The following is a 26,072-nucleotide window of genomic DNA, read 5'->3' on the forward strand; positions in this document are numbered from 1 at the left end:
TGATGTTCCCCTTCCTGTGTCCATGAGTTCTCATTGTTCAATTCCCACGTGTGAGTGAGAACATGCGGTGTTTGATTTTTTGTCCTTGTGATAGTTTACTGAGAATGATGTTTTCCTGTTTCATCCATGTCCCTACAAAGGACACGAACTCATCATTTTTTATGGCTGCATAGTATTCCATGGTGTATATATGCCACATTTTCTTAATCCAGTCTATTATTGTTGGACATTTGGGTTGGTTCCAACTCTTTGCTATTGTGAATAGTACCACAATAAACATATGTGTGCATGTGTCTTTATAACAGCATGATTTATAGTCCTTTGGGTATATACCCAGTACTGGGATGGCTGGGTCAAATGGTATTTCTAGTTCTAGATCCCTGAGGAATCGCCACATTGACTTTCACAATGGTTGAACTAGTTTACAGTCCCACGAACAGTGTAAAAGTGTTCCTATTTCTCCACATCCTCTCCAGCACCTGTTTCCTGATTTTTTAATGATGGCTATTCTAACTGGTGTAAGATGGTATCTCACTGTGGTTTTGATTTGCATTTCTCTGATGGCCAGTGATGATGAGCATTTCTTCATGTGTATTTTGGCTGCATAAATGTCTTCTTTTGAGAAGTGTCTGTTCATGTCCTTTCCCACTTTATGATGGGGTTGTTTGTTTTTTTCTTTTAAATTTGTTTGAGCTCATTGTAGATTCTGGATATTAGCCCTTTGTCAGATGAGTAGGTTGCAAAAATTTTCTCCCATTCTGTAGGTTGCCTGTTCACTCTGATGGTAGTTTCTTTTGCTGTGCAGAAGCTCTTTAGTTTAATTAGATCCCATTTGTCAATTTTGGCTTTTGTTGCCATTGCTTTTGGTGTTTTAGACATGAAGTCCTTTCCCACGCCTATGTCCTGAATGGTATTGCCTAGGTTTTCTTGTAGGATTTTAATGGTTTTAGGTCTAACATTTAAGTCTTTAATCCATCTTGAATTAATTTTTGTATAAGGTGTAAGGAAGGGATCCAGTTTCAGCTTTCTACCTATGGCTAGCCAGTTTTCCCAGCACCATTTATTAAATAGGGAATCCTTTCCCCATTTCTTTTTTTTGTCAGGTTTGTCAAAGATCAGATAGTTGTAGATATGCAGCATCATTTCTGAGGGCTCTGTTCTGTTCCATTGATCTATGTCTCTGTTGTGGTACCAGTACCATGCTGTTTTGGTTACTGTAGCCTTGTAGTATAGTTTGAAGTCAGGTAGCGTGATGCCTCCAGCTTTGTTCTTTTGGCTTAGGATTGACTTGGAGATGCGGGTTCTTTTTTGGTTCCATATGATCTTTAAAGTAGTTTTTTCCAATTCTTTGGAGAAAGTCATTGGTAGCTTGATGGGGATGGCATTGAATCTATAAATTACCTTGGGCAGTATGGCCATTTTCACGATATTGATTCTTCCAACCCATGAGCATGGAATGTTCTTCCATTTGTCTGTATCCTCTTTTATTTCATTGAACAGTGGTTTGTAGTTCTCCTTGAAGAGGTCCTTCACATCCCTTGTAAGTTGGATTCCTAGGTATTTTATCCTCTTTGAAGCCAATGTGAATGGGAGTTCACCCATGATTTGGCTCTCTGTCTGTGATTGGTGTACAAGAATGCTTTTGATTTTTGTACATTGATTTTCTATCCTGAGACTTTGCTGAAGTTGCTAATCAGCTTAAGGTGGTTTTGGGCTGAGACAATGGGGTTTTCTAGATATACAATCATGTCATCTGCAAACAGGGACAATTTGACTTCCTCTTTTCCTAATTGAATACCCTTTATTTTCTTCTCCTGCCTGATTGCTCTGTCCAGAACTTCCAGCACTATGTTGAATAGGAGCGGTGAGAGAGGGCATCCCTGTCTTGTGCCAGTTTTCAGAGGGAATGCTTCCAGTTTTTGCCCATTCAGTATGATATTGGCTGTGGGTTTGTCATAGATAGCTCTTATTATTTTGAGATACATCCCATCAATACCTAATTTATTGAGAGTTTTTAGCATGAAGCATTGTTGAATTCTGTCAAAGTCCTTTTCTGTATCAATTGAGATAATCATGTGGTTTTTGTCTTTGGTTCTGTTTATGATTTGCGTATGTTGAAGCAGCCTTGCAGCCCAAGGATGAAGCCCACTTGATCATGGTGGATAAGCTTTTTGATGTGCTGCTGGATTCGGTTTGCCAGTATTTTATTGAGGATTTTTGCATCAATGTTCATCAAGGATATTGGTCTGAAATTCTCTTTTTTGATTATGTCTCTGCCAGGCTTTGGTATCAGGACGATGCTGGCTTCATAAAATGTGTTAGGGAGGATTCCCTCTTTTTCTATCGATTGGAATAGTTTCAGAAGGAATGGTACCAGTTCCTCCTTGTACTTCTGGTAGAATTCAGCTGTGAATCCATCAGGTCCTGGACTCTTTTTGGTTGGTAAGCTATTGATTATTGCCACAATTTCAGAACCTGTTATTGGTCTATTCAGAGATTCAACTTCTTCCTGATTTAGCCTTGGGAGGGTGTATTTGTCAAGGAATTTATCCATTTCTTCTAGATTTTCTAGTTTATTTGCACAGAAGTGTTTGTAGTATTCTCTGATGGTAGATTGTATTTCTGTGTGATCGGTGGTGATATCCCCTTTTTCATTTTTTATTGCATCTATTTGATTCTTCTCTCTTTTCTTCTTTACTAGTCTTGCTAGTGGTCTATCAATTTTGTTGATCTTTTCAAAAAACCAGCTCCTGGATTCATTAATTTTTTGAAGGGTTTTTTGTGTCTCTATTTCCTTCAGTTCTGCTCTGATTTTAGTTATTTCTAGCCTTCTGCTAGCTTTTGAATGTGTTTGCTCTTGCTTTTCTAGTTCTTTTAATTGTGATGTTAGGGTGTCAATTTTGGATCTTTCCTACTTTCTCTTGTGGGCATTTTGTGCTATAAATTTCCCTTTACACACTGCTTTGAACGTGTCCCAGAGATTCTGGTATGTTGTGTCTTTGTTCTCGTTGGTTTCAAAGAACATCTTTATTTCTGCCTTCATTTCATTATGTATCCAATAGTCATACAGGAGCAGGTTGTTCAGTTTCCATGTAGTTGAGTGGTTTTGAGTGAGTTTCTTAATCCTGAGTTCTAGTTTGATTGCACTGTGGTCTGAGAGACAGCTTGTTATAATTTCTGTTCTTTTATATTTGTTGAGGATGTCTTTACTTCCAACTATGTGGTCAATTTTGGAATAGGTGTGGTGCTGAAAGAAATCTATATTCTGTTGATTTGGGGTGGAGAGTTCTGTAGATGTCTATTAGGTCCACTTTGTGTAGAGCTGAGTTCAATTCCTGGATATCCTTGTTAACTTTCTGTCTCGTTGATCGTCTAATGTTGACAGTGGGGTGTTAAAATCTCCCATTATTATTGTATGGTAGTTTAAGTCCCTTTGTAGGTCACTCAGGACTTGCTTTATGAATCTGGGTGCTCCTGTGTTGGGTGCATATATATTTAGGATAGTTAGCTCTTCTTGTTGAATTGATCCCTTTACCATTATGTAATGGCTTTCTTTGTCTCTTTTGATCTTTGTTGGTTTAAAGTCTATTTTATCAGAGACTAGGATTGCAACCCCTGCCTTTTTTTTTTCCTTTTGCTTGATAGATCTTCCTCCATCCCTTTATTTTGAGTCTGTGTGTGTCTCTGCATGTGAGATGGGTTTCCTGAATACAGCACACTGATGGGTCCTTACTCCTTATCCAGTTTGCCAGTCTGTGTCTTTTAATTGGAGCATTTAGCCCATTTACATTTAACGTTAATATTGTTATGTGTGAATCTAGTCCTGTCATTATGATGTTAGTTGGTTATTGTGCTCGTTAGTTGCTCCAGTTTCTTCCTAGCCTCGATGGTCTTTACAATTTGGCTTGTTTTCACAGTGGCTGGTACCGGTTGTTCCTTTCCATGTTTAGTGCTTCCTTCAGGAGCTCTTTTAGGGCAGACCTGGTGTTGACAAAATCACTCAGTGTTTGCTTGTCTGTAAAGTATTTTATTTCTCCTTCATTTGTGAAGCTTAGTTTGGTGGGATATGAAATTCTGGGCTGAAAATTCTTTTCTTTAAGAATGTTGAATTTTGGCCCCACTCTCTTCTGGCTTGTAGAGTTTCTGCCAAGAGATCAGCTGTTAGTCTAATGGGCTTCCCTTTGTGGGTAACCCGACCTTTCTCTCTGGCTGCCCTTAACATTTTTTCCTTCATTTCAACTTTGGTGAATCTGACAATTATGTGTCTTGGAGTTGCTCTTCTCGAGGAGTATCTTTGTGGCGTTCTCTGTATTTCCTGAATCTGAATGTTGGCCTGTCTTTCTAGATTGGGGAAGTTCTCCTGGATAATATCTTGCAGAGAGTTTTCCAACTTGGTTACATTTGCCCCATCATTGTCAGGTACACCAATCAGACGTAGGTTTGGTCATTTCACATAGTCCCAAATTTCTTGGAGGCTTTGTTCATTTCTTTTTATTCTTTTTTCTCTAAACTTCCCTTCTCTCTTCATTTCATTCATTTCATCTTCCATCAGCGATACCCTTTCTTCCAGTTGATGGCATCTGTTACTGAGGCTTCTGCAATCTTCACGTAGTTCTCGAAACTTGGCTTTCAACTCCATCAGCTCCTTTAAGCCCTTCTCTCCATTTGTTATTCTAGTTATCCATTCTTCTAATTTTTTTTCAAAGTTTTTAACTTCTTTGCTATTGTTTTGAATTTCCTCTCGTAGCTCAGAGTAGTTTGATCGTCTGAAGCCTTCTTCTCTCAACTCATCAAAGTCATCCTCCATCCAGCTGGTGAGGAACTGCGTTCTTTTGGAGGAGGAGAGATGCTCTGCTTTTTAGAGTTTCTAGTTTTTCTGCTCTGTTTTTTCCCCATCTTGGTGGTTTTATCTACTTTTTGTCTTTGATGATGGTGATGTACAGATGGGTTTTTGGTGTGGACGTCCTTTCTGTTTGTTAGTTTTCCTTCTACCAGACAGGACCCTCAGTTGCAGGTCTGTTGGAGGTTACTAGAGGTCCACTCCAGACCCTGTTTGGCTGGGTGTCAGCAGCAGTGGCTGCAGAACAGTGGATTTTCGTGAGACCACAAATTCAGCTGTCTGATAGTTCCTCTGGAAGTTTTGTCTCAGAGGAGTACTCAGCCAAATGAAGTGTCAGTCTGTCCCTACTGGGGGGGTTGCCTCCCAGTTAGGCTGCTCAGGGGTGAGGGACCCACTTTAGGAGGCAGTCTGTCCATTCTCAGATCTCCAGCTGCGTGCTGGGAGAACCACTACTCTCTTCAAAGCTGTCAGTCAGACAGGGACATTTAAGTCTGTGGAGATTCCTGCTGAGTTTTTGTTTTTCTGTGCCCTGCCCCCAGAGGTGGAGCCTACAGAGGCAGGCAGGCCTCCTTGAGCTGTGGTGGGCTCCACCCAGTTCGAGCTTCCTGGCTGCTTTGTTTACCTAAGCAAGCCTGGGCAATGGCGGGCGCCCCTCCCCCAGCCTGGCTGCCACCTTGCAGCTTGATCTCAGACTGCTGTGCTAGCAATCAGTGAGACTCAGTGGGCATAGGACTCTCCAAGCCAGGTGCGGGACACAATCTCCTAGTGTGCTGTTTTCCATGCCCATTGGAAAAGCGCAGTATTAAATGGGCCTGACCCGACATTCCAGGTGCCGTCTGTTACCCCTTTCTTTGACTAGGAAATGGAACTGCCTGACCCCTTGCACTTAGGCAATGTCTCGCCCTGCTTCAGCTCGTGCATAGTGCGCTTCACCGACTGTCCTGCACCCACTGTTTGACACTCCCTAGTGAGATGAAACCGGTACCTCAAGCAGAAATGCAGAAATCACCCATCTTCTGTGTCACTGGGGCTGGGAGCTGGAGACCGGAGCTGTTCCTATTAGGCCGTCTTGGCTCCAACCCCCAGGTTAGTTTTTCTTTGAAGATATTTCGTTTTTCACCAAAGGCTTGAAAGCTCTCCAAATGTGCACTTGCAGATTCTGCAAATAGAGTGTTTCCAAACTGCTCAATCAAAAGTAAGGTTCAACTCTGTTAGTTGAATTCACAGATCAGAAAGAAGTTTCACAGAATGCTTCTGTGTTGTTTTTCTTTGAAGATATTTCGTTTTTCACCTTAGGCTTCAAAGCACTCTACATATCCACTTGCAGGTTCTACAAAAAGAGTGTTTCAAAACTGTTCATTCAAAAGAAAGGTTCATCTCTGTGAGACGAATGCACAGAACAGAATTAAGTTTCACAGAATGCTTCTGTGTAGTTTTGATGGTAAGGTATTTCGTTTTTCACCATAGGCCTCAATGTTCTCCAGATGTCCATTTGCAGATTCTACCAAAAGAGTGTTTCAAAACTGCTCAATGAAAAGAAAGGTTCTACTCTGTGATATGAATGCACAGAACAGAAAGTAGTTTCACTGAACGCTTGTCTGTAGTTTTTACGGGTGGATAATTCATTTTTCCCCATAGGCCTCAACGCATTCCAAATGTCCATCTGCAGATTCTACAATAAAAGTGTTTCAAAACTGCTCAATCAAAAGGAAGGTTCATCTCTGAGAGATGAATTCACAGATCAGAAAGAAGTTTCACAGAATACTTCTGTGTAGTTTTTATGGAAGGTATTTCTTTTTTCACCATTGACCTCAATACTCTCCAACTGTCCAATTGCAGATTCTACATAAAGCGTGTCTCAAAACTGTACAATCAAAAGAAAGGTTCTACTCTCTGAGATGAATACACAGATCACAAAGAAGCTTCACAGAATGCTTCTCTGTTGTTTTTATTTCAAGATATTTCTTTCTCCACGATAGGCCTCAAAGGGCTCCAAATGTCCACTTGAGACACTACACAAAGAGTGTTTCAAAACTGCTCAATAAAAAGAAAGGTTCAACTCTGTGAGATGAATGCACACAATAGAAATGAGTTTCACAGAATGCTTCTGTGTACTTTTTGCTTGAAGATATTTCGTTTTTCAGCATAGGCCTCAAAGCGCTCCACATGTCCCCTTGCAGATTCTAGAAAAAGAGTGACTCAAAACTGTTCATTCAAAAGAAAGGTTCATTTCTGTGAGACGAATGCACATATCAAAAGAAGTTTCACAGAATGCTTCTGTGTAGTTTTTGTTTGAAGATATTTCGTTTTTCACCATAGGCCTCAAAGCGTTCCAAATGTTAACTTGCAGATTCTACAAAAATAGTGTGTCAAAACTGCTCAATCAAAAGAAAGGTTCAACTCTGTGAAGTGAATGCACAGATCAGAAAGAAGATTCACAAAACTCTTCTGTTTAGTTTTTATTTGAAGATATTTCGTTTTTCACCATAGGTTTCAAATCTCTCCAAATGTACACTTGCAGATTCTACAAAAAGAATGTTTCAAAACTGTTCAATCAAAAGAAAGATTCAACACTGTTAGATGAATGCACGGATCAAAAAGAAGTTTCACAGAATACTTCTGTGTAGTTTTTATTTGAAGATATTTCGTTTTTCACCATAGGCCTGAAAGCACTACAAATGTCCACTTGCAGATTTTACAAAAAGAGTGTTTCGAAATTGCTCAATGAAAAGAAAGCTTCCATTCTATGAGATGAATGCACATTTCAGAAAGAAGTTTCACATAATGCTTCTGTGTAGTTTTTATTTGAAGATATTTCTTTCTCCATGATAGGCATCAAAGTGCTCCTAATGTTCAACTGCAGACTCTATAAAAAGAGTGTTTCAAAACTGCTCATTCAAAAGAAACGATCCAGTCTGTGAGATGAATGCAAAGAACAGAAAGAAGTTCCACAGAATGATTCTGTGTAGATTTTATTTGAAGATATTTCGTTTTTCACCAGAGGCCTCAATGTTCTCCAAATGTCCACTTGCAGATCCTCCAAAAAGAGTGTTTCAAAACTGCTCAATTAAAAGAAAGGTTCAATACTGTTAGATGAATGCACAGGTCAGAAAGAAGTTTCACAGAATGCTTCTGTGTAGTATTATTTGAAGATATTTCCTTTTTCACCATAGGCCTGAAAGCACTCCAAATATCCACGTCTAGATTCTACGAAAGAGTGTTTTGAAAATGCTCAATCAAAAGAAAGGTTCAGCTCTGTGCGATGAATGTACAGATCATAAAGAAGTTTCACAGAATGCTTTTGTGTAGTTTTGATGGTAAGATATTTCATTTTTCACCATACACCTCAATGTTCTCCAAATGTCCACTTGCAGATTTTACAAAAAGAGTGTTTCAAAATTGCTCAATCAAAATAAAGGTTCAACTATGTTAGATGAATGCGCAGATCAGAAAGATGTTTCACTGAATGCTTCTGTGTAGTTTTAATTTGAATATACTTCTTTCTCCACGATATGCCTGAAAGCACTGCAAATATCAACTTGAAGACACTACTAAAAGAGTTTTTCAAAACTGCTCATTCAAAAGAAAGTTTCAACTCTGTGAGATGAATGCCCAGCCTATAAAGAAGTTTCTTAGAATAATTCTGTGTAGATTTCATTTGAAGATATTTCATTTTTCACCATAGGCTTCAAAGCTCTCCAAATGTCCAATTGCAGATTCTACAAACAGTGCGTTTCAGAAGTAATCAAAAGTAAGGTTCTACTGTGTGAGATGAATGCGCAAAACAGAAAGGAGTTTCACAGAATGCTTTTCTCTAGTTTTTATGGGTGGATAACTCCTTTTTCCCCATAGGACACAAAGAACTCCTAATTTCCCCTTGCAGATTCTACAAAAAAACTGTTTCAAAACTGCACAGTCAAAAGCAAGGTTCATCTCTGAGAGATGAATTCACAGATCAGAACGAAGTTTCACAGAATGCTTCTTTGTAGTTTTTGTGGGAAGATATTTCTTTTTTCACCATAGGCCTCAATGCTCTCCAAATGTCCACTTGCAGATTCTACAATCAGTGTGTTTCAAAACTACACTATCAAAAGAAAGGTTCCACCCTCTGAGATGAATGCACAGATAGTAAAGAAGTTTCACAGAATGCTTCTCTGTAGTTTTTACTTGAAGATATTTCTTTCTCCACCATAGGCCTCAAAGCGCTCCTAATGTCACCTTGCAGACTCTACAAAAAGAGTGTTTCAAAACTGCTCAATCAAAAAAAAGGTTCATCTCTGTGAAAGGAATGCAGAGATCAGAAAATAGTTTCACAGAGTTCTTCTGTGTAGTTTTGATGGTAAGATATTTTGTTTTTCAGCATAGGCCTCAATGTTCTCCAAATGTCCCCTGCAATTTCTATAAAAAGAGTGTTTCAAAACTGCTGAATCAAAACAAAGTTTCAGCTCTGTTAGATTAATGCACAGATCAGAGAGAAGTTTCACAGAATGTTTCTGTGTAGTTTTTATTTGAAGATATTTTGGTTTTCACTATTGCCTGAAAGCGATCCAAATGTTCACTTGCAGATTGTAGAAAAAGAGTGTTTCGAAATTGCTTAATCAAAAGAAAGTTTCAACTGTGTGAGATGAATTCACAGATCAGAAAGAAGTTTCACAGAATGCTTCTGTGTAGTTTTGATGGGAAGATATTTCGTTTTTCACTATAGGCCTCAATGTTCCCCAAATGTCCACTTGCAGATTCTACAAAAACTGTGTTTCAAAACTGCTCAATCAAAAGAAAGGTTCGTCACTGTGAAATGAATGCAGAGATGAGAAAGAAGTTTCACAGAGTGCTTCTGTATAGTTTTGATGGTAAGATATTTCGTTTTTCACCATAGGCCTCAAATCACTCCAAATATCCACTTGCAGATTCTACAAAAAGAGTGTTTCAAAACTGGTGAGTCACAAGAAAGGTTCAACTCTCTTAGATGAACGCACAAATCAGAAAGAAGCCTCACAGAATGCTTCTGTGTAGTTTTCATTTGAAGATATTTCCTTTTTCACCATAGGCCTCAAATTCCTCCAAATACCCACTTGCAGATTCTACTAAAAGAGTGTTTCAAAACTGCTCAGTCAAAAGAATGGTTCAACTCTGTAATATGAATGCACAGATTGGAAAGAAATTTCACAGAATGCTTCTGTGTAGTCTTTATTTGAAAATATTTCGTTTCTCTCCTTAGGTATCAAAGCGCTCCAAATATCCACTTGCATATTCTAAAAAAGAGTGTTTCAAAACTGCTCAATCAAAAGATAGGTTCATCTCTGCAAGATGAATGCACAGAACAGAAAGAAGTTTCACAGAATCCTTCTGTGCAGTTTTAATTTGAAGATATTTCGTTTCTCACCATAGGCCTCAAAGTGCTCCAAATGTCCACTTGCAGATTCTACAAAAACAATGTTTCAAAAATGCTCAGTTAAAAGAAAAGTTCAACTCTGTTAGATGAATGCACAGATCAGGAAGAAGTTTCACAGAATGCTTCTGTGTAGTTTTTATTTGAAGATTTTTCCTTTTTCACCATAGGCCTCCAAGACCTCCAAATGTCCACTTGCAGATTCTACAAAAAGAGTGTTTCAAAACTTCTAAGTCTAAAGTATGGTTCAACTCTGTAATGTGAATGCACAGATCCGAAATAAGCTTCACAGAATGCTTCTGTGTAGATTTTATATGAAGATATTTCTCACCACAGGCCTCAAACTGCTCAGTATGTCCACATGCAGATTCTACTAAAAGAGTCTTTCAAAAGTGCTCAAAAGACAGGTTCATCTCTGTAAGATGAATGCACAGAACAGAAAGGAGTTGCACGGAATCCCTCTCTGTAGTTTTCATGGGAAGAGGTTTATTTTTTAACCATAGGCCACAATGCTCTCCAAATGTCCACTTGTACATTCTACAAAAAGAGTGTTTCAAAACTGCTCAGTCAAAAGAAATGTTCAACACCGTTAGATGATTGCACAGGTCAGAAAGAAGTTTCACAGAATGCTTTGGTGTAGTTTTTATTTGAAGATATTTCCTTTTGCACCATAGGCATCAAAGCACTCCAAATGTCCACTTCTGTGTTCTACAAAAAGAGTGTTTCAAACCTGCTCAGCCTAAAGAAAGGTTCAATTCTGTTAGATGAAAGCACAGATCAGAGAGGAGTTTCACAGAATGCTTCTGTGTAGTTTTTATTTGAAGATAATTCATTTCTCAACATGGGCCTCAAAACACTCAAATGTCCTCATGCAGATACTAAAAAAGACTGCTTCAAATCTGCTCTATCAATAGATAGGTTCATCAGTGTAAGGTGAATGCACACAACAGAAAAAAGTTTCACAGAATCCTTCTCTGTGGTTCTCATTTGAAGATATTTCATTTTTCACCGTAGGCCACAATGCTCTCAAAATGTCCACTTGCAGATTCTGCAAAAAGAGTGTTTCAAAAGTGGTCATTGAAAAGAAAGGTTCAACTCTGATAGATGAATGCACAGATCAGAAAGTAGTTTCGCAGAATGCTTCTGTGTGGTTTTTATTTGAAGATACTTCCTTTTACACCATAGACCTCAAAATGCACAAGATATACACTTGCAGATTATACAAAAAGAGTGTTTCAAAACTGCTCAATCAAAAGATAGGTTCATCTCTGTAAGATGAATGCACAGAACGCACAGAAGTTTCAAAGAATACTTCTGTGTACTTTTCATGGGAAGATATTTTGTTTTTCACCATAGGCCTCAATGCTCTTCAAATGCCCACTTGTAGTTTCTACTAAAATAGTGTTTCCAAACTGCTTAGTCAAAAGAAAATTTCAACTCTGTTACATGAATGCACAAATCAGAAAGAAGTTACACAGTATGCTTCTGTGTTGTTTTTATTTGAAGGTATTTCATTTCTCAGCATAGGCCTCAAAGCGCTCCAAATATCCACTTGCAGATTGTACAAAAAGAGTGTTTCAAAACTGCTCAGTGAAAAGATATGTTCATCTCTGTAAGATGAATGCACAAAACAGAAAGAAGTTCCACAGAATTTTTCGGTGTAGTTTTCATGGGAAGATATTTTGTTTTTCACCATAGGCTTCTGTGCTTTCCAAATGTCCACCTTCAGATTCTACAAAAAGAGGATTTCAAAACTGTTCTGTCAAAAGAAAAGTTCAACTCTGTTGGATGAATGCACAGATCAGAAAGATGTTTCACAGAATGCTTCTGTGTAGTTTTTATTTGAAGATATTTCGTTTCTCACCTTAGGCCTCAAAACATTGCGAATGTCCACTTGCAAATTCTACCAAAAGAGTGCTCCTAAAATGCTCAATCAGAAGATAAGTTCACCTCTGTAAGATGAATGCACAGAATAGAAAAGAGTTTCTGAGAATCCTTCTGTGTAGCTTTCATGGGAAGATATTTCGCTTTTCACCACAGGCCTCAATGCTCTCCAAATGTCCAACTGGAGATTCTACAAAAAACTTGTGTCAAATCTGGTCAGTCAAAAGAAGGGTTCATCTCTGTTTGAAGAATGCACAGATCAGGAGGAAGTTTCACAGAATTCTTCTGTGTAGCTTTTATTTGATGACATTTCCTTTTTCACCATAGGCTTCAAAGTGCTCCAATGTCTACTTGCAGATTCTACAAAAAGAGTTTCAAAACTGCTGAATAAAAAGATAGATTCATCTCTGTAAGATGAATGCACAGAACAGAAAGAAGTTTCACAGAATCCTTTTGAGTAGTTTTCATGTTAAGACATTTCGTTTTACATATTAGGCCTCAATGCTCTCAAATGTTAACTTGCAGATTCTACAAAAAGGGTGTTTCAAAACTGCTTAGTCAAAAGAAGGATTCAACTCTGTTAGATGAATGCAGAGATCAGAAAGAAATTTCAAAGAATGCTTCTGTGTAATTTTTATTTGAAGATATTTCCTTTTTCACCATAGGACTCAAAGCACTCCAAGTGTCCACTTACAGATTCTACAAAAAGAGTGTTTCAAAACTTCTCAGTCAAAAGAAAGTTTCAACTCTGTTGTATGAATGCACAGATGAGAAAGAAGTATCACAGAATGCTTCTGTGTAGTTCTTATTAGAAGATTTTTCCTTTTCCAATGTAGGCCTCAAAGTGCTCAAAATGTCCACTTCCAGACTCTACAAAAAGAGTGTTTCAAAACTGCTCAATCAAAAGTTAAGTTCATCTCTGTAAAATGAATGCACAGAACAGAAAGAAGTTTCACAGAATCCTTCTCTGTAGTTGTCATGGAAAGATATTTCGTTTTTCACCATAGGCTTCAATGCTCTATAAATGTCAATTGCAGATTCTACAAAAAGCGTGTTTCAAAACTGGTCAGTCAAAAGAAAAGTTCATCTCTGTTAGATGAATGCACAGATCAGAAAGAAGTTTCACAGAATTCTTCTGTGTAGTTTTTATTTGAAGATATTTTCTTTTTCACCATAGGCCTCAAAGCGCTCCAAATGTCCACTTGCTGATTCTACAGAAAGAGTGTTTCAAAACTGCTCAATCACAAGAAAGATTTAACTCTGTTAGAAGAATGCACAGATCGGAAAGAAGTTTCATAGAATCCTTTTGTGTAGTTTTCATGGGAATATATTTCGTTTTACACCATAGGCCTCAATGCTCTCCAATTGTTCACTTGCTGATTCTATCAAAAGTGTGTTTCAAAACTGCTGAGTCAAAAGAAAGGTTCAACTCTGTTAGATGAATGCACAGATCAGAAAGAAGTTTCACAGAATTCTTCTCTGTAGTTTTCATTTGAAGATATTTCCTTTTTCACCATAGGCCTCAAAGCAATAAAAATGTCCACTTGCCGATTCTACAAAAAGAGTGTTACCAAACTGCTCAATCAAAAGATAGGTTCATCTCTGTAAGATGAATGCACAGAACAGAAAGAAGTTTCACAGAATCCTTTTTTGTAGTTTTCACGGGAAGATATTGCGTTTTTCACCGTAGGCCTCAATGCTCTCCAAATGTCTGCTTGCAGATTCTACAAAAAGAGTGTTTCAATACTGGGCAGTCAAAAGAAAGGTTAAACTCCATTAGATGAATACACAGATCAGAAAGAAGTTTCACAGAATGCTTCTGTGTACTTTTTATTTGAAGATATTTCCTTTTTCACCAAAGGCCTCAAAGTGCTCCTAATGTCCACTTGCAGATTCTACAAAAAGAGTGTTTCAAAACTGCTCAATCAAAAGAAAGGTTCATCTGTGTGAGATGAATACACAGAATAGAAAGAAGTTTCACAGAATGCTTCTGTGTAGTTTTTATTTGAAGATATTTCGTTTTTCACCATAGGCCCCAGAGCCCTCCAAATGTCAACTTGCAGATTCTACAAAGAGAGTGTTTCAAAACTGCTCAATCAAATTAAAAGTTCAACTCAGTGACTGAAATGCACAGAATAGAAAGTAGTTTCACACAATCTTTCGGTATACTTTTTATGAGAGTATATTTCGTTTTTCATCTTTGGCCTAAATGCACTCCAGAAGTCCACTTGCAGATTCTACAAAAAGAGTTTTTCTAAACTGCTCAATCAAAGGAAATGTTCATCTCTGTGAGATGAATGCACAGAACAGAGAGAAGTTTCACACAATGCTTCTGTGTAGTTTTTATTTGAAGATATTTCCTGTTTCACCATAGACCTCAAAGCTCTTCAAATGTCCACTTGCAGATTCCACAAAAAGAGGGTTTCAAAACTGCTCAATCGAAAGAAAGTTTCTTCTCAGTGAGAAGATTACACAGAAGAAAGAAGTTTCACAGAATGTTTCTGTGTATTTTTTATGGGAAGATATCTCGTTTTTCACCACAGGCCTCAATGATCTCCAAATGTCCACTTGCAGATTCTAAAAAAAGAGACTTTCAAAACTGCTCAGTAAAAAGAAAGGTTCAAATCTGTTAGATGAATGCACAGATCAGAAAGAAGTTTCACAGAATGTTTCTGGGTAGTTTTTATTTTATGATATTGCCTTTTTAAACTTAAGCCTCAAAGCGCTCCAAATGTCCACTGGCAGATACTATAAAAAGAGTGTTTCAAAACTGCTCAATCAAAAGAAATATTATTCTCTGTGAGATGAAAGTACAGAACAGAAAGAAGTTTAACAGCATGTTTCTGTGTAGTTTTTACGGGAAGATATTTCGTTTTTAACCATAGGCCTCAATGTTCTCCAAATGTCCACTTGTAGATTCTACAAAAACAGTGTTTCCAAACTGTTCAATCAAAAGAAAGGATCAACAATATTAGATAAATGCACAGATCAGAAACAAGTTTCACAGAATGCTTCTGTGTAGTTTTTATTTAAAGATATTTCGTTTTTCACCATTGGCCTGAATGCTCTCCAATTGTCCACATGCAGACTATACAAAAAGAGTCTTTGAAAAATGCTCAAACAAAAGACAGGTTCAACTCGGTTAGATGAATGCACAGATCAGGAAGAATTTTCACACAATGCTTCTGTATAGTTTTTATTTGAAGATATTTCGTTTTTCACCATTGGCCTCAAAGCACTCAAAATATCCACTTGCAGATTCTACAAAAATAGTGTATGAAAACTTCTCAATAATTAGAAATGTTGAACTCTCTGAGATGAATTCACTGATCAGAAGAAAGTTTCACAGAATTCTTCTGTGTAGTTTTTATTTGAAGATATTTCATTTTTCACCATACGCCCCAATGCACTCCAAATGTCCTCTTGTAGATTCTACCAAAAGTGTGTTTCAGAACTGCTCAATCAGAAGAAAGTTTCAACTCTCCGAGCTGAATGCATATATCAGAAAGAAGTTTCAAAGAATGCTTCTCTGTACTTTTTATGGGAAGATATTTCATTTTTCACCGTAGGCCTCAAAGCTCTCCAAGTGTCCACTTGCAGATTCTACAGAAAGAGTGTTTGAAAACTGCTCAATCACAAGAAAGATTTAACTCTGTTAGAAGAATGCACAGATCAGAAAGAAGTTTCACAGAATGCTTCTGTGTAGCTTTTATTTGAAGATATTTCATTTTTCACCATAGGCCTCAAAAGGCTACAAATGTCCACTTGCAGATCCTACAAAAAGAGTTTTTCGAAACTGCTTTATCAAAAGTAAGTTTTACCTCTGTGAGATGAATTCACAGATCACAAAGAAGTTTCACAGAATGCTTCTGTGTAGTTTTTTGGGAAGATATTTCATTTTTCACCATAGGCCTGAAAACGCTGCAAATGTCCACCTGCAGATTCTGCAATAAGAGTGTTTCAAAACTGCTCAATCAAAAGAAAGGTTCAACTCTGTAAGATGAATGCATACATCACAAAGAAGTTTCTCAGAATCCTTCTGTGTAGTTTTCGTGGGAAGATATTCCGTTTTTCACCACAGGCCTCAAAACACTCAAAATGTCCACTTAGAGATTCTACAAAAAGACTGTTTCATAACTACTCAATCAACAGAAATGTTCCTCTCTATGAGATGAATGCACAGAACAGAAAGTAGTTTCACAGAATGCTTCTGTGTAGTTTTTATGGAAGATAATTCGTTTTTCACCATAGGCCTCTAAGCTCTCCAAATGTCTAATTGCAGATTCTACAAGAGTGTTTCAAAACTTTTCAATCAAAAGGTATGCTCATCTCTGTGAGACCAATGCACAGAACAGAAAGAACTTTCACTGAATGCTTCTGTGTAGTTTTTATAGGAAGATATTTCATTTTTCACCATAGGCCTCAATGCTCTCAAAATGTCCTCTTGCAGATTCTACAAAAAGAGAGTTTCAAAACTGCTCAATCATAAGAAACTATGAACTCTGTACGAAGAATTCCCAGACCAGAAGGAAGTTTCACAGAAGGCTACTGTGTAGATTTTATTTGAAGATATTTCATTTTTCACCATAGGCCTCAAAGAACTCCAAATGTCCCCTTGCAGATTCTCCAAAAAGAGTATTACAAAACTGCTCAATCAAAAGAAAGTTTCAACTCTCTGAGATGAATACACAGATCAGAAAGAAGTTTCAAAGAATGCTTCTGTTTAGATTTTATGGGAATGTATTTTGGTTTTCACCGTAGGCCTCAAAAGGTTCAAAATGTCCACGTGCAGATTCTACAAAAAGAGTGTTTCAAAACCGCTCAATCAAAAGAGAGTTTCAACTCTTTGAGATGAATGCACAGATTAGATATAAGTTTCACAGAATGCTTCTGTGTATTTTTTATGAGAAGATATTTCGTTTTTCAACATAGGCCTCAAAACGCTGAAAATGTCCACTTGCAGATTCTCCAAAAAGACTGTTTAAAAACTATTCAATCAAAAGAAAGTTTCTCCTCTGGGATACGAATGCACAGAACAGGGAAGTTTCACAGAATGCTTCTGTGTCGTTTTTATGGGAAGATATTTCTTTTTTCACCTGAGGTCTCAATGCTCTCTAAATGTCCACCTTCAGATTCTACAAAAAGAGTGTTTCAAAACTGATCAATCAAAAGAAAGGTTCCACCCTGTTAGATGAATGCATGGATCAGAAAGAAGTTGCAGAAAATGCTTCTGTGTAGTTTTTATTTGAAGATATTTCGTTTTTCACCACAGGCCCCAGAGCGCTCCAAATGTCGACTTGCCGATTCTACAAAAAAAGTGTTTCAAAACTGCTCAATCAAGTTAAATGTTCAAATCTGTGAATGGAATGCACAGAAGAGAAAGAAGTTTCACAGAATCTTTCTGCGTAGTTTTTATGAGAAGATATTTCATTTTTCACCTTTGGCCCAAATGCACTCCAGATGTCCACTTGCAGATTCTACAAAAAGAGTTTTTCTAAACTGCTCAATCAAAGGAAAGATTCATCCCTGTGAGATGAATGCACAGAGCAGAGAGAAGTTTCACAGAATATTTCTGTGTAGTTTTTATTTAAAGATATTTCCTTTTTCACCATACGCCTCAAACCACTCAAAATGTCCACTTGCAGATTCTACAAAAAGAGTGTTTCAAAACTGCACAATCATAAGAAAGGTTCCTCTCTTTGAGATGAATGCACAGAACAGAAAGAACTTTCACAGAATAGTTCCTTGTAGTTTTTATGGGAAGATATTTCGTTTCTCATGAAAGGCCTGAATGCTCTCCAAATGTCCACTTGCAGATTCTACAAAAAGAATGTTTCAAAACTGCTAAATCAAAAAAACGTTTCAACCCTCTGAGATGAAGGCACAGAATATAAAGAACTTTCACAAAATATTTCTGTGTAGTTTTTCTGGGACGACATTTCGTTTTTCACCATAGGCCTCAATGCTTTCCAAATGCCACTTGCAGATTATACAAAAAGAGTGTTTCAAAACTTCTCGGTCAAAAGAAACTTTCAAATATGTTAGATGAATTAACTGTTCAGAAAGAAGTTTCACAGAATGCTTCTGTGTCGTTTTTACTTGAAGATATTTCCTTTCCACCATAGGCTTCAAAGCGCTCCAAATGTTCACTTGCAGATTCTACAAATAGAGTGTTTCAAAACTGCTCAATCAAAAGAAAGGTTCTTCTCTGTGAGATGAATCACAGAACAGAAAGAAGTTCAACAATATGCCTCTGTGTAGTTGTTATGGGAAGATATTTTATTTTTCAATATAGGCCTCAATGCTCTCAAAATGTCCACATACAGATTCTACAAAAAGAATCTTTCAAAACTGCTTCATCAAGAGAAAAGCTCAACTCTGTTGGATGAATGCACAGATCAGAAAGAAGTTTCACAGAATGCTTCTGTGTAGTTTTTATTTGAAGATATTTCTTTTTTCACCATAGGCCTTAAAGCGCTCCAAATGTACACTTGCAGATTCTACAAAAAGAGTGTTTCAAAACTGCTCAATGAAAAGAAAGTTCTTCTTCGTGAGATGAACGCACAGAACAGAAAGAAGTTTAACAGAATTCTTTGTAGTTTTTAAGGGAAGATATTTCGTTTTTCTCCATAGGCCTCAATGCTCTCCAAATGTCCATTTGCAGATTCTACAAAAAGAATGTTTTAAAACTGCTCAGTCAAAAGAACTGTTCAACTCTGTTGGATGAATGCACAGATCAGAAAGCAGTTTCACAGAATGCTTCTGTGTAGTTTTTATTTGAAGATATTTCCTTTTTCACCATAGGCCTCAAAGCGCTCCGAATGTCCGCTTGCAGATTCTACAAAAAGAATGTTTCAAAACTGCTCAGTCAAAAGAAAGGTTCAACTGTTTTAGATGAAGGCACAGATCAGAAAGAAGTTTCACAGAATGCTTCTGTGTAGTTTTATTTGAACATATTTCCTTTTTCACCATAGGAATCACATCACTCCAAATATCCACTTGCAGATTCTACAAAAAGAGTGTTTCAAGACTGCTCAGTCAAAAGAAAGGTTCAACTCTTTTAGATGAATGCACAGATCAGAAAGAAGTTTCACAGAATGCTTCTGTATAGTTTTATTTGAACATATTTCCTTTTTCACCATAGGAATCACATCACTCCAAATATCCACTTGCAGATTCTACAAAAAGAGTGTTTCAAAACTGCTCTGTCAAAAGAAAGTTTCAACTCTGTTAGATAAATGCACAGATCAGAAAGAAGTTTCACAGAATGCTTCTGTGTAGTTTTTATTTAAAGATATTCCCTTTTTCACCATAGGCCTGAAAGCTCTCCGAACATACACTTTCAGCTACTACAAAAAGAGTGTTTCAAAACTACTCAATCAAAAGAAAGGTTCTCCTCTGTGTGATGAACGCAAAGAACAGAAAGAAGCTAAACAAAATGCTTCTGTGTAGTTTTTACGGGAAGATATTTCATTTTTCAATAGAGGCCTCAATGCTCTCCAAATGTCCACATGCAGATCCTAAAAAAGGAGTGTTTCAAAACTGCTCAGTTAGTAAATAGGTTCAACACTGTTAGATGAATGCACAGATCAGAAAAAAGTTTCACAGAATGCTTCTGTGTAGTTTTTATTGAAGATAATTCCTTTTTCACCATAGGCCTCAAAGCCCTCGAAATGTAAACTTGCAGATTCTACAAAAGGAGTGTTACAAAACGGCTCAGTCAAAAGTAAGGTTCAACTCTGTTAGATGAATTCACAGATCAGAAAGAAGTTTCACAGAGTGCTTCTGTGTGGTTTTTTTTTTTTGAAGATATTTCCTTTTTCATCATAGGCCTCAAAGCGCTCAAAATATCCACTTGTAGATTCTACAAAAAGAGTGTTTGAAAACTGCTAAGTCTAAGAAAAGTTCAACGCTGTTAGATGAATGCACAGATCAGAAAGATGTTTCACAGAATGCTTCTGTGTAGTTTTTATTTGAAGATATTTCCTTTTTCACCATAGACCTCAACGTTCTCCAAATATCCACTTGCAGATTCTACAAAAAGAGTTTATCAAAACTGCTCAATCAAAAGAAAGTTTCTCCTCTGTGAGATGAATCACAGAACAGAAAGAAGTTCAACAATATGCTTCTGTGTAGTTTTTATGGGAAGATATTTTATTTTTCAATATAGGCTTCAATGCTCTCAAAATGTCCACATACGGATTCTACAAAAAGAATCTTTCAAAACTGCTTCATCAAGAGAAAGGTTCAACTCTGTTGGATGAATGCACAGATCAGAAAGAAGTTTCACAGAATGCTTCTGTGTAGTTTTTATTTGAAGATATTTCCTTTTTCACCATAGGCCTCAAAGCGCTCCAAATGTACACTTGCAGATTCTACAAAAAGAGTGTTTCAAAACTGCTCAATCAAAAGAAGGTTCTTCTCCGTGAGATGAACGCACAGAACAGAAAGAAGTTTAACAGAATTCTTCTTTGTGGTTTTTAAGGGAAGATATTTTGTTTTTCTCCATAGGCCTCAATGCTCTCCAAATGTCCATTTGCAGATTCTACAAAAAGAATGTTTCACGACTGCTCAGTCAAAAGAAAGGTTCAACTCTTTTAGATGAATGCACAGATCAGAAAGCAGTTTCACAGAATGCTTCTGTGTAGTTTTTATTTGAAGATATTTCCTTTTTCACCATAGGCCTCAAAGCACTCCAAATGTCCACTTGCAGATTCTACAAAAAGAGTGTTTCAAAACTGCTTAGTCAAAAGAAAGGTTCAACTCTTTTAGATGAATGCACAGATCAGAAAGAGGTTTCACAGAATGCTTCTGTGTAGTTTTATGTGAACATATTTCCTTTTTCACCATAGGAATCACATCACTCCAAATATCCACTTGCAGATTCTACAAAAAGAGTGTTTCAAAACTGCTCTGTCAAAAGAAAGTTTCAACTCTGTTAGATAAATGCACAGATCAGAAAGAAGTTTCACAGAATGCTTCTGTGTAGTTTTTATTTAAAGATATTCCCTTTTTCACCATAGGCCCGAAAACTCTCTGAACGTACACTTGCAGCTACTACAAAAAGAGTGTTTCAAAACTACTCAATCAAAAGAAAGGTTCTCCTCTGTGTGATGAATGCACAGAACAGAAAGAAGTTAAACAAAATGCTTCTGTGTAGTTTTTACGGGAAGATATTTCGTTTTTCAATAGAGGCCTCAATGCTCTCCAAATGTCCACATGCAGATTCTAAAAAAGGAGTGTTTCAAAACTGCTCAGTTAGTAAATACGTTCAACACTGTTAGATGAATGCACAGATCAGAAAAAAGGTTCACAGAATGCTTCTGTGTAGTTTTATTTGAAGAGATTTCCTTTTTCACCATAGGCCTCAAAGCGCTTGAAATGTAAACTTGCAGATTCTACAAAAGGAGTGTTACAAAACGGCTCAGTCAAAAGTAAGGTTCAACTCTGTTAGATGAATTCACAGATCAGAAAGAAGTTTCACAGAGTGCTTCTGTGTAGTTTTTTTTGAAGATATTTCCTTTTTCATCATAGGCCTCAACGTTTTCCAAATGTCCACTTGCAGATTCTACAAAAAGAGTTTATCAAAACTGCTCAATCAAAAGAAAGTTTCTCCTCTGTGAGATGAATCACAGAACAGAAAGAAGTTCAACAATATGCTTCTGTGTAGTTTTTATGGGAAGATATTTTATTTTTCAATATAGGCCTCAATGCTCTCAAAATGTCCACATACAGATTCTACAAAAAGAATCTTTCAAAACTGCTTCATCAAGAGAAAGGTTCAACTCTGTTGGATGAATGCACAGATCAGAAAGAAGTTTCACAGAATGCTTCTGTGTAGTTTTTATTTGAAGATATTTCCTTTTTCACCATAGGCCTCAAAGCGCTCCAAATGGCCACTTTCAGATTCTACTATAATTGTGTTTCAAAACTGCTCAGTCAAAAGGAAGTTTCAACTCTGTTAGATGAATGCACAGATCAGGAAGAAGTTTGAAAGATTGCTTCTGTCTAATTTTTATTTGAAGATATATTGTTTCTCATCATAGGCCTCAAATTGCTCCAAATGTCCACTTGCAGATTCTACAAAAAAAGTATTTCAACACTGCTCAATCAAAAGATAGGTTCATCTCCGTAGGATGAATGCACAAAACAGAGAGAAGTTTCACAGCATCCTTCTCTGTAGTTTTCATGGGAAGATATTTCGTTTTTCCCTGTAGGCCTCAATTCTCTCCAAATGTCCACTTGCAGATTCTACAAAAAGAGTGTTTCAAAACTGCTCAGTCAAAAGAAAGGTTCAACTCTGTTAGATGAATGCACCGATCAGAAAGAAGTTTCACGGAATGCTTCTGTGTAGTTTTTACTTGAAGATATGTCATTTCTCACCATAGGCCTCAAATTGCTGCAAATGTCTACTTGCAGATTCTACAAAAAGAGTGTTTCCAAACTGCTCAATCAAAAGATAGGTTCATCTCTGTATGAAAAAGTCACAGAAAAGAAGGAAGTTTCAAAGAATCCTCCATTGTAGTTTTCATTTGAAGATGTTTCATTTTTTACCATTGATCTCCATGCTCTCCAAATATCCACCTGCAAATTCTACAAAAAGAGTGTGTCAAAACAGCTCACTCAAAAGAAAGTTTCAAATCTGTAAGATGAATGCCCAGATCAGAAAGAAGTTCCACAGAATGCTTCTGTGAAATTGTTATTTGAAGATATTTCCTTTTTCACCATAGGCCTCAAAGCACTCCAAATGTCCAATTGCAGATTGTACAAAAAGTGTGTTTCAAATCTGCTTAATCAAAAGATAGGTTCATCTCTGTAAGATGAATGCACAGAAACGAAAGCAGTTTCACAGAATCCTTCTGTTTACTTTTCACGGGAAGATATTTCATTTTTCACCATAGGCCTCAATGCTCTCCCTATGTCCAGTTGCAGATTCTACAAAAAGTGTGTTTCAAAACTGCTTGGTCAAAAGAAATTTTCAACTACGTTAGATGAATGCACAGATCAGTAAGAAGTTTCACAGAATGCTTCTGTGTAGTTTTCATTTCAAGATATTTCGTTTCTCACTTTAGATCTCAAAGCACTCCAAATGTTCAATTGAAAATTCTACAAAAAGAGTGTATCAAAACTGCTCAATCAAAAGATAGGTTCATCTCTGTAAGATGAATGCATAGAACACAAAGAAGTTTCACAGAATCCTTCAGTGTAGTTTTCTGGGAGGATATTTAGTTTTTCACCATAGGCCTCAATGCTCTTCAAAGATCCACTTGCAGATTCTAAAAAAAGATTGTTTCAAAACTGCCCAGTCAAAAGTAATGTTCAATTCTGTTATATGAATACACAGATCAGAAAGAAATTTCACAGAATGCTTCTGTGTAGTTTTTACTGGAAGATATTTCCTTTTTTGCTGTAGCCCTCAAAGCGCTCCAAATATTCACTTGCAGAATCTACAGAGTGTTTCAAAACTGCTCCATCAAAAGAAAGGTTCAACTCTGTTATATGAATACACAGATCAGAAAGAAGTTTGAAAGATTGCTTCTCTGTTGTTTTTATTGGAAGATATTTCAAATCCCACCATAGACCTCAAAACGCTCCAAATGTCCACTTGCAAATTCTACAAATAGAGTGTTTCAAAACTGTTCAATCAAAAGACAGGTTCATCTCTGTAAGATGAATGCACAGAACAGAAAGAAGTTTCACGCATCCTTCTGTGTAGTTTTCATGGGAGGATATTCCATTTTTAACCGTAGGCCTCTATTGTCTCCAAATGTTTACTTGCAGATTTTACAAAAAGAGTGTTTCAATATTGCTCAGTCAAAAGAAAGTTTCAACTCTGTTTGATGAATGCACAGATCAGAAAGAAGTTTCACAGAATGCTTCTGTGTAGTTTTTATTTGACGATATCTCATTTCTCACCATAGGCCTCAAAGCGCTCCAAATGTCCACTTGCAGATTCTACAAAAAGATTGTTTCAAAACTGCTCAATCAAAAGCTATGTTCATCTCTGAAAGATAAATGCACAGAATGGAAAGAAGTTTCAAAGAATCCTTCTCTGTAGTTTTCATGTGAAGATGTTTCCTTTTTCACCATAGGCCTCCATGCTCTCCAAATTTCCACTTGCAGATTCTACAAAAAGAGTGTTTCAAAACTGCCCAGTCAAAAGAAAACTTCAACTCTCTTAGATGAATTCACATATCAGAAAGAAGTTTCACAGAATTCTTCTGTGTTGTATTTATTAGAAGATATTTCACTTCTCACCACAGGACTCAAAACCCTCCAAATGTCCACTTGCAAATTCTCCTAAAAGAGTGCTTGAAAAGTCCTCAATCAAAAGATAGGTTCATCTCTGTAAGATCAATGCACAGAACAGAAAGAAGATTCACAGGATCCTTCTGTGTAGTTTTCATGGGAAGACATTTCGTTTCTCACAATAGGCCACAATGTTCTCCATATGTCCACTTGCAGATTCTACAAAAAGAGTGTTTCAAAACTGCTCAGTCAAAAGAAAGGTTCAACTCTGTTAGATGAATATTCAGAGCAGAAAGAAGTTTCACAGAATGCTTCTGAGTAGTTTTTCTTTGAACATATTTCCTTTTTCATCATAGGCCACGAAGCGCTCGAAATGTCCCCTTGTAGATTCTACAAAAAGAGTGTTTGAAAACTGCTGAGTCAAAAGAAAGATTCAACACTGTTAGATGAAAGCACAGATCAGAAAGAAGTTTCACAGAATGCTTCTGTGTAGTTTTTATTTGAACTTATTTCTTTTTTCATTGTAGGCCTCAAAGCTCTCAATTGTCCACTTGCAGATTCTACAAAAAACTTTTTCAAAACTGCTCAATCAAAAGAAAGATTCTCCTCTGTGTGCTGAATGCATGGAACATAAAGAAGTTTAAAAAAATACTTCTGTGTAGTTTTTATGGGAAGATATTTTGTTTTTCAATATAGGCCTCAATGCTCTCAAAATGTCCACATCCAGATTCCACAAAGAGTGTTTCAAAACTGCTTTAGTCAAAAGAAAGATTCAACTCCTCTAGGTGAATGCACAGATCTGAAAGTAGTTTCACAGAATGCTTCTGTGAAGTTTTTATTTGAAAATATTTACTTTTTCACCATAGGCCTCAAAGCACTCCAAATGTCCACTTGCAGATATAACAATAAGAGTGTTTCAAAACTGCTCAACCAAAACGAAAGTTCAACTCTGTTAGATGAATGCACCGATCAGAAGGAAGTTTCACAGAATGCTTCTGTGTAGTTTTCATTTGAAGATATTTCGTTTCTCACCATAGGCCACAAAACGCTCAAAATGTCCAATTCTAAATTCTACAAAGAGAGGTTTTCAAAACTGCTCAATTGAAAGATAGGTTCCTCTCTGTAAGATGAATGCACAGAGCAGTAAGAAGTTTCACAGCATCCTTCTGTGTTGTTTTCATGGGAAGATATTTCGTTTTCCACCACAGGCCTCAATGCTCTCCAAATGTCCACATGCAGATTCTACAAAAAGACTGTTTCAAAACTTCTCAGTCAAAAGAAAGTTTCAACTCTGCTAGATGAAGGCAAAGATGATGAAGAAGTTTCACAGAATGCTTCTGTGTAGTTTTTATTTTAAGATATTTCATTTCTCACCATAGGCCTCAAAGCGCTCCAAATGTCCAGTCACAGATTCTACAAAAAGAGTGTTTCAAAACTGCTCAATCAAAAGATAGCTTCATCTTTGTAAGATGAATGCACAGAACAGAAAGAAGTTTCAGAGAATCCTTCTGTGTAGTTTTCATTGGAAAATATTTCCTTTTTCACCATAGGCCTCAATGTTCTCCAAATGTCCACTTGCAGATTCTACAAAAAGATTGTCTCAAAACTGCTCAGTCAAAAGAAAGATTCAACACTGTTAGATGAATGAACAGATAAGAAAGAAGTTTCACAGAATGCTTCTGTGTAGTTTCGATTTGAAGATATTTCCTT

This window comes from Symphalangus syndactylus, chromosome 20, assembly GCF_028878055.3.
Source record: "Symphalangus syndactylus isolate Jambi chromosome 20, NHGRI_mSymSyn1-v2.1_pri, whole genome shotgun sequence".
Classification (NCBI taxonomy): Eukaryota; Metazoa; Chordata; class Mammalia; order Primates; family Hylobatidae; genus Symphalangus; species Symphalangus syndactylus.